Below are 9,839 nucleotides of genomic sequence, written 5' to 3' on the forward strand. Positions count from 1 at the left end.
CTGTGTAGGCATTGATCTGTTTCGAGAACAGTTAAGTCACGTGTAAACTTCACTCGTGTTACGGACGCCGTGATATCAAACTCAAGCTATTAGCTCCCGAAATTTTTCTTTTTTTTTCCAACGACGTTCGTAAGTCTGCACGCTGATGGTGAATCACGCACTTAGGTGATACTCGTCATTCTTACATTATCTCAACAGCACCCAGTGAAACACTTTCTTTACAGCAAGATAGAAATAGCATTCTCAATCTTTATTAAGAGTTAAAAAAGATTGCCTTTTTTATCAGTAACTGTCAATTTTCAAAAACTTTTACTCTTTTTCAGTTTCAGCTAAACTGATTCGTTGTCGTTGTTCTTGTGGTCTTCAGTCAGATGACTGATTCCATACAGCTTTCGATGCTCGTCTAATCGCTACACAAGTACTGTAAGCACCATCCGCTTGTGCCTGCTTATTGTAGTCGGGTCTTCGTGTTCCTCTAAAATTTATGCATCGCACACGTCACTTCTCCCAGTTATCAATTTCACGAGCCCTTGATGCCTCACGATGTGTCCTATCAACCGATTCCTTCTTTCATATAAGTTGTGCTACAAATTTATTTTCTCTGTGATTCGATTCCGTACTCCCTCACTAAATACAGTCTACCCATCTAATCTTTAGCATCCGTCTGGAGCACCTCTTTTCAAAAGCTTCCATTCTCTCATTATCTAAATTCGTTACAAGTTGGCGTTTTACTTGCGTGACAAATACCTACAAAAAATACTTCCAGGCACTTAAATTTTTTTACAAGATGGGCCAGAAGTCACTATCGGATGTGTTTAATGTTATTTTGTCGAAACAAGAAACAACGTGAAAGGCAAACAGAACATGAAACGACTCCCTAGCTCTACCTGAAACTGTATTGACAGAAAACGATACGTGCAAAAGTGGAATAACATAGACAGGTATATTCTCACATATGAGGAGCGTTCAGTGAGTAACGCAACACATTTTTTCTGAAAGCAGGTTGGTCATATTCATGATACCAATGTAGCTTATTATTCTCCATTCTTCTGGCTACAAAAGCCCTCTTTTTCAGCACAATCTCCGTTCAATATGACGGGCTTTCTCCACTTTAGTGGGAGTGTCTGTATGCCTGCATGGTACCATTCAGCTGGTTGACGTCGGAACCAACGTCAAATTTGCCTCATGTCCAGTTGAGCAGCTAGATGTTTGACAGTGATCCGTCGATTGATTCGAATGAGAGTGTCCGCTCTTTCCAATACAGCGAGAGTCACAGCTGTATGCGGCCGGCTGGCGCGCGGGAGATCGGACGGATCTGCGCCACCTCGTTGCGATCGTGACAGATGCCTCGCCCAACGACTCACCGGGCTTTTGTTCACTGCCTGGTCTCCCAACATCCTTCAAGCGCCCGTGATTATCTGCGATGCTCTGGTTTTCCGTCAAAAATAGATCAACGACAGCATTCTGGCTGGAACGCACCTCCGATATAGACGCCATTTTGAAGGCTACGTATAGCGCCGCCACCAATCGGCACTTATGAAACTATAGGGGCTGAATGGGGAATATTCCACTATGGCCCACAACAAATTCTGCATATTATTCAATCGAAATTGCCGACGAAAAAAAATGTTTTAATTATTATTGAAAGCCTCTCGTATTTCAAACTCTCTCTCCGTATGCTGATCATTATTCTCGGCGCAGAGGTGGATTCTCTGCCATAAGCGTCTGCTTGCCTGGCGCAGCATTTCGGTAGTTATCATTGTCAGGGGTTGTCTTTCGCCCAGATATAATCATTTCGTGACCAGGAGCTAAGATATATAGAACATTCGCTGTCATCATAACCTTACGACGAGCTACTAATGTGGGAAAAGCTGCATGTAATTGTCCACACCAATCACGTCGCGTATTCACATCATGATCCCGTAATTCAATGATGCTGCCGGGTCGAAATGAATAGTAACCTTCTTCCTTCATCCAACGACGCATGTAGGCTCTGGGACAGTTCATCTCCGCGACCGCTTCATTATCGATTTTGCTGGTGATCGAATCGCTGTTGCATTTAAGCGTTCTGTGACTTCATTACCGTTTTCATATTTCTTGGGTCATCCACTGCGTGATGCATCTGTCACAGGCCCAGTTGCAAAAGCCTTTCTTTTCAGTTTACGAAGATTAACCTCCGTTAGCAGATCTTTCTTGAAGTGATTAAAAAAAGCTGTATGGAATCAGTCATTGTCATATGCTTCACCCGTTCGTTCCTTTTCACGCACCCATACTCTAAGAAGACGGTGTTCTTCAGTTGTGAATCTGCTTGACCCGTCATTATATCACAAATATTTACTATAGTATCACCTTAGTAGCAAAACGAAATACCATCACATGCTGTAGCATTTGCCAAAACCAGAAGCAAAACAACACGATCACATGCCGTATTTTAATGGAGTGACGCCTGCATTATTGTAATCTGCCCTCTGCCAGACACTTAAATGTGATTTGAAGAGTACCCAGGTAGATGTAGACCTCTATCAGAAGTCACATGTACTACGGGCAGGGAAAATTAGAGACCTCTACCAGAAGACAGATTTACTAGCGGCAGGGTACACTATTTTCAACCTAGAATACATTTTCGGATCAGTATATATTAAGTTACTCGAATACTTTCCGATCGTGACTTCTGGCGCACCCTGTAGATGTTAACACATTCATCTTTTGGAGAAAGGTTTTTCGTGGTGTTGCCAGTCTGCATTTTAATTATCTCTATTTCGGCCATCACCAGCTATAGTGCCCAAACAGCAAAACTCACCATTGTTAGCGTATCATTTTCTAATATAATTCCCTCAGCATCTGATTTAATTTGACTACATTCCATTAGCCTTGTGTTACTTTTGCTGATGCTCAACTTGTAATCTCTTCTCAAGACACTGTCCATTCAGTTCAAATACTTATCCAACCCCTATGCTGAGTTTGACAGAATTACAATGTCATCAGCAGACTTCAAACCTTTTGTTTCTACTGAATCGTCAGTCATTGTAAACATTTGGCTATCTGCGTTTCTGGAGACTGATTACAATTACTAACACAACAAGTGTTACTAGTGTTCATGCTATTAAGAGTACTACACCGCTTGGATTCGGATCATTAAAAAATTTGCGATAGATAGTGAGGGAACTTTGAACTCGTATTAGGCACTCTCTGCCCTATCCCAGTTGCGAACAGAGCGAAAGTAAATAGCTAAATACTTTTTTCTGCGCTCTAATCGCTATCTTATGATTCCAACGCGAGACGTACGACGGAGGCACTGCCTACCTCGAATACCAGTACTAAGCGTAATGAAAATGAAGAAGAAAGAAAAACTTACTAAATATGATCGCTTGAAATTTTCGCCTCATCACGCATTTTGCTCCAAATGTCTCTAGAGACCCTATTAACCTGTCAGGACAACTCTTATTAGGATGTGTGGTTGTTTCGCAAATGATAGTCAGTCACCAACGTAAACACCGCTGGAGACGAGCAACAGTTATTGTAGATTCCATGCTGTATCTGAGGAAGTACGAGACGAGCATTTAGTTTGGTGCGAACACGTCAGACGGATAAAGGGGATTGTTTCATGGGTCAACACTTCGTATTTGCCGTATTATTGGCAAAGAGCATCACTGAGAACATTGTTTTAACTACGCGATTTATTTCGGCCAGTGCTCACATAAACTGTGTAATGACCGTAGCAGTTTCAAATACTAGTCCTTATCAGTAGCGCATAAAAACTTATTAGGCGATGGCACGCTAGAAATCAACATCTCGATGATATACCTACTACAGGACACCGGTAGAATTCTCGTTGAAATGTAGATTCCTAGCGTGTTTTAACTCAGCCGTCGCCGAAGAGTGTTTATGGGCTGTTGATATGGACGAATCAGTTGAAACCGCTGCAGTCATTACACAGTTCATGCCATCATTTACTGAAATAACCTGAATAGTTACTGATCTACGACGTTTCGGGTATCTAATATTCCAACAACTCCGCCATTCTGTGTTTCCATTACTGTTCGTGTTTTAAGCAAGAAGAAAAAAGTTCAATCTAACGTACCGTTGGTTATCGTTAATATTGAGAGAACCTTTACACCTGACTTTGTGCTCCACTGTATTGTAGATTCCGTGCTGTATCTGAGGAAGTACGAGACGGAGCAGGCGGCGTGAAGATTTAGAAGGAGCCGTATCGCCCTAGGAAGCAGCCGGCGCCTCGTTTTTACGCGGTTATTAATCGGTGCGCTCCCGCCTCGCGGCTTGATGAATTCCCCGTCTGCCGTCTGTTTCTTCTCTTGTTTTCCATTTCTCCGCGTCATACTGAGATTCTTTAATGCCATCAGAAATCTGTGCTCATTATTGTCTGCCATAATTCAGGGGCCCTAATCAAGCCGGGTGTTTTAAAAAATATAGGCAGTGGTGATAGTGTAGGGAAAAATAAAGAAGAATCACGTGGTTCTGCAGCCACGTCAAAACCAAATGTGTGCGAGTCATTTCTTCGTCGGGGAAGTCATCATGGGAACAAGTGCCCTCTAGATTCTACATTTACACTACTGGCCATTAAAATTACTACACCACGAAGCTGACGTGCTACAGACGCGAAATGTAACCGACAGGAAGAAGATGCTGTGATATGCAAATGATTAGCTTTTCAGAGCATTCACACAAGGTTGGCGCCGGTGGCTACACCTACAACGTGCTGACATGAAGAAAGTTTCCAACCGATTTCTCATACACAAACAGCAGTTGACCGGCGTTGCCTGGTGAAACGTTGTTGTGATGCCTCGTGTAACGAGGAGAAATGCGTACCATCACGTTTCCGACTTTGAGAAAGGTCGGATTGTAGCCTATCGCGATTGCAGTTTATGGTATCGCGACATTGCTGCTCGCGTTGGTCGAGATCCATTGACTGTTAGCAGAATATGGAATCGGTGGGTTCAGGAGGGTAATACGGAACGCCGTGCTGCATCCCAACGGCCTTCTATCACTAGCAGTCGAGATCACAGGCATCATATCCGCATGGCTGTAACGGATCGTGCAGCCAAGTCTCTATCCCTGAGTCAACAAATAGGGACGTTTGCAAGACAACAACCATCTGCACGAACAGTTCGACGACGTTTGCAGCAGCATGGACTATCAGCTCGGAGATCATGGCTGCGGTTACCCTTGACGCTGCATCACAGACAGGAGCGCCTGCGATGGTGTACTCAACGACGAACCTGGGTGCACGAATGGCAAAACGTCATTTTTCGGGTGATCCAGGTTCTGTTTACAGCATCATGATGGTCGCATCCTTGTTTGGCGACATCGCGGTGAACGCACTGCCATTCTGGCGTATCACCCGGCGTGATGGTATGGGGTGCCATTGGTTACACGTCTCGGTCACATCTTGTTCGCATTGACGGCACTTTGAACAGTGGACGTTACATTTCAGATGTGTTACAACCCGTGGCTCTACCCTTCATTCAATCCCTGCGAAACCCTACATTTCAGCAGGATAATACACGACCGCATGTTGCAGGTCCTGTACGGGCCTTTCTGGATACAGAAAATGTTCGACTGTTGCCCTGCCGGCACATTCTCCAGATCTGTCACCAATTGAAAACGACTGCTCAATGGTGGCCGAGCAACTGGCTCGTCACAATACGCCAGTCACTACTCTTGATGAACTGTGGTATAGTGTCGAAGCTGCATGGCCAGCTGTACCTGTACACGCCATCCAACCTCTGACTGAATGCCCAGGCGTATCAAGGCCGTTATTACCGCCAGAGGTGGTTGTTCTGGGTGCTGATTTCACAGGAGGATCGTTCTGCAGTTAGCTTCAAATGCCCGTTCTCTAAATGTTCTCAATAGTTTTCCTCGAAAACAACGTTGCTTTCTCTCTAGAGATTCCCATTTGAGTTCCCGAAGCACATCCGCAATACTTGCGTGTTGTTCTAACCTATCGGTAACAAATCTAAGCGCCTTGTCACGGTTTGCGCTGCTCCCTCGGGCATGTGTGTGTGTGTGTGTGTGTGTGTGTGTGTGTGTGTGTGTGTGTGTTTGTGTTCTTAACGTAAGTTAGTATAAGTTAGATTAAGTAGTGTGTAAGACTTGGGACCGATAACCTCAGTAGTTTGGTCCCATAGTACCTTACGACAGATTTCTAAAACAACTCTAGCTGCTCGCCTCTGAATTGTTTCGGTATCTTTCTTTGATCAGATCTGGTACGGACCACTAACACTCGAGTAGTACTCAAGAATAGGTCGCACTAGCTTCCTATATGCGATCTCCTTTGCAGATGAACCACACTTTCCCAAAATTCTCGCAATAAACCGAAGTCGATCGTTCACCTTCCCTACCACAATCCTCACATGCTCCTTCCATTTCATATCGCTTTCCAACGTTATCCTACAAAGTTAAACGACGTGACTACGCCAAGCAGAACACTGTTAATGTTACATTCGAACATTACGGGCTTCTTTTTCCTACTCATCCACATTAACTTACATGTTTTTATATTTAGAGCCAGCTGCCATTCGTCACACAACTATAAATTTTGTCTAACTGGTCTTGTATCCTCCTAAAGGAACTTCGACACCTTCCCGTGCACCAAAGCATCATCACCAAACAACAGCTGACGCATCCGTCCCTGTTCGGTAGTTCATTTATGTATATATATATAGCAGTCCCATCACATTTTCCTGGTGCACTCCCGACCGTACCCTCGTCTCTGATGAACAAACGCTGTCGAGGATTTTGGTTCTGGGCTCTATGGCTCAGGAAGTTTTCGAGCCACTCACATACACTATGTGATCAAAAGTATCCTGACACCTGGCTGAAAATGACTTACAAGTTCATGGCGCCCTCCATCGGCTGTGCTGTAATTCAGTATGGTGTTGGCCCACCCTTAGCCTTGATGAAAGCTCCAATCTCGCAGGCATAGTCCAATCAGGTGCTGGAAGGTTTCTTGGGGAATGTCAGCCCATTCTTCACGGAGTGCTGCACTGAGGAGAGGTATCGATGTCGGTCGGTGAGGCCTGGCACGAAGTCGGCGTTCCAAAACATCCCAAAGGTGTTTATAGGAATCAGGTCAGGAATTTGTGCAGGCCAGTCCATCACAATTATGTTATTGTTGTGTAACCACTCCGCCACAGGTCGTGCATTATGAACAGGTGCTCGATCGTGTTGAAAGATGCAGTCGCCATCCCCGAATTGCTCTTCAACAGTACACTTTTGTGCTGTACGTGTCCCTTCACGTTTCCACTTCACTATCACATCGGAAACAGTATTTAGGAGTGGAAATCTCCCATACAGACATATGACACAAGTGACACCCAATCACCTGACCACATTCGAAGTCCGTGAGTTCCGCGGAGATGTGTATCTGGGAGCCTATTTCGTACCGTCGTACCTTCGTTAACTGTTTGCAGTGGGATACTGTATCAAATACTTTTTGAAAATCTTGAAATATGGAACCTGCCTCTCACCCTTCATCCAAAGTTCGTAGTATATCATGTGAGAAAAAGGGCATGCTGAGTTACACACGAGCGACGCTTTCTAAAACAGTGATTCGTGGACGTAAGCTTTTCTGTCTCTAAGAAATTTATTATATTCGAACTCAGAATATGTTCTATAATTCTGAAGATAACCGATGTATGGATATTAGTCTGTAATTTTGCGGATCCGTTCTTTTGTCCGTCTTATATACAGGAGTCACCTGCACTTTAAGTGGTTTGGGACTTTGCGATGGGCCAGAGATTCGCAATAAACGCAAACTAAGTAAGAGGCCAACGCCATAGAGTACTCTTTGTAAAACCGTGTTGGGATTCCATTCGGACCTGGAGACTTATTTCTTTTCAACTCTATCAGTTGTTTCTATACACCAAGGATGCTTAATACTGTGTCATCCGTACGGGACTCTGTGCGAGGGTCAAATGACGATATGTTTGTATGATTCTCCGGTGTGAGCTGTTTCTTAAACGTGAAATTTAAAACTTCGGTTTTCGTTTTTCTGTCTTCAACTGCCACACCAGACTGGTCAAAGAGTGACTAGATAGAAGCCATGGACCCGCTTAGCGATTTTGCATAGGACGAGATTTTTCTCGGGTTCTCGGCCAGCTTCTCGTGCGTTCCATCCTTGATCCATTGCTTTTGTCATTCTATATATGAATAAACGCTAAGAAGTGCCAGTCCATCCTCACATCACATAGATAGTTGATCATCGAACATTTTCGTGAAACACTTCCTCCATTGCTTCTTAATGTTGCTTAATTATCATTTAAAAATTCAGTAAACGACCTTGGCATAACCTGGGACTAGTATATAATTTGGGAAGAACAGTATACAGGAACTGTATCTCCTGCCTATGTTAATGTGAAAATTCAGAAAAATATTTTCAGCTCCAATTAAAAAAATCTCATTTCCGTCCTTAGCCCAACTGTGATGTAGTTCAACAAGACATAGGTAAGGAAAATTCCAGAGGAGTAGAGCTGGCTATGAAGGTTTGCCTAAGGTATGGGTGCAACATTTGGTTTTTTGATAAAATAAGTGCTTGCTATATTTGGATGCGACCGGATAGGTGACGTTATTTTCACAAGCTCTGTTTACTTCAGCTTATTTGCCAGTGTCCTCAGCAACTCTCCTCGCATATCAAATACCTTCCTTCGTTTAATAACTGCAGTACCAAATCGAATACGTCCAGTATTGGCAGTATCTTTTCATAACAGTAAATCTTCCTTCTCTCACATTTGAGCCACATGTCTGCGGAACAAATTACCGAGTAACCTGCGTCTTATGAAGAACCATTCTCCATTTTAGAGGAGATTAAAGCTTAGTCTGTTACCATTGGCGTAACTTCCCTTTAGCTTCCCTCTCGATGTATCCCAGATGTTTTCCTGCAACTGGGAATCAGTATCTGTCACCGTGGAAACCATCTGTTTAGTATTCTATCCATCCAAAGAAATAATAAGCAACCAGCTGCATAAAAGAAATTTAATTTCTTTACCGGTTTCGAGAACTTAGTGCCCTTCATCAGAAGTTATACCTATCGAGTGCGAATGTCAATACAGCAAAATATTGCGGTGCTCAACTATCTGCGCTAATCTCATCCCTTTCTACATCTTTTTTCATCCTCTTATCTCGTTTACTGCCAACGGGCTTGCCGCAGTGGTAACACCGGTTCCCATCAGATCACCGAAGTTAAGCGCTGTCGGGCTGGGCTAGCACTTGGATGGGTGACCATCAGGTCTGCCGAGAGTTGTTGGCAAGCGGGGTGTACTCAGCCCGTGTGAGGAAAATAGAGGAGCTACTTGACTAAGAAATAGCAGCTCCGGTCTGGTAAACTGACATACGACCGGAAGAACGATGTGCTGACCATATGCCCCTCGATATCTGTATCCAGTGACGCCTGTGGCCTGAGGATGACACGGCGGCCGGTCGGTACCGCTGGGCCTTCATGGTCTGTTCGGGCGGAGTTAATCTCATTTACTGAACTTGCCTTGTTATTTCACGCTCTTCCATCGAAACTCAACTTTTTCTCCACATTGATTCCTTCTGCACTGCTTTAACACTTTGTTATTAGATTCCACTACTCACATTCGATGAAAACGTAATGAAGCAAATTTTTCGGTATTAATATGACTGACTTTTCTTAAATTCCATATATTTATTACTATTCATATTCACATTATTATTATATTTATTATATATTGCTCATGTACTATGCAAATTGTAGTATTAATTCATAAGCATGTCTCTTTAGATGTAAGAGAGTTCCTAATATTTCCACGTTAAATAAATGAATAAATAAATATTGCGCGTATTACCAAGTGAAAAGATGT

General features: G+C 43.5%; 1 pseudogene; it reads left to right on the forward strand.

Annotated features, from left to right (window-relative positions):
* Positions 1 to 9,147: 9,147 nt before the first annotated feature.
* LOC126177390 (5S ribosomal RNA) lies at positions 9,148 to 9,265 on the forward strand (annotated as a pseudogene).
* Positions 9,266 to 9,839: the final 574 nt, after the last annotated feature.

Source organism: Schistocerca cancellata, chromosome 3 (assembly GCF_023864275.1).
Source record: "Schistocerca cancellata isolate TAMUIC-IGC-003103 chromosome 3, iqSchCanc2.1, whole genome shotgun sequence".
In the NCBI taxonomy this organism is placed as follows: Eukaryota; Metazoa; Arthropoda; class Insecta; order Orthoptera; family Acrididae; genus Schistocerca; species Schistocerca cancellata.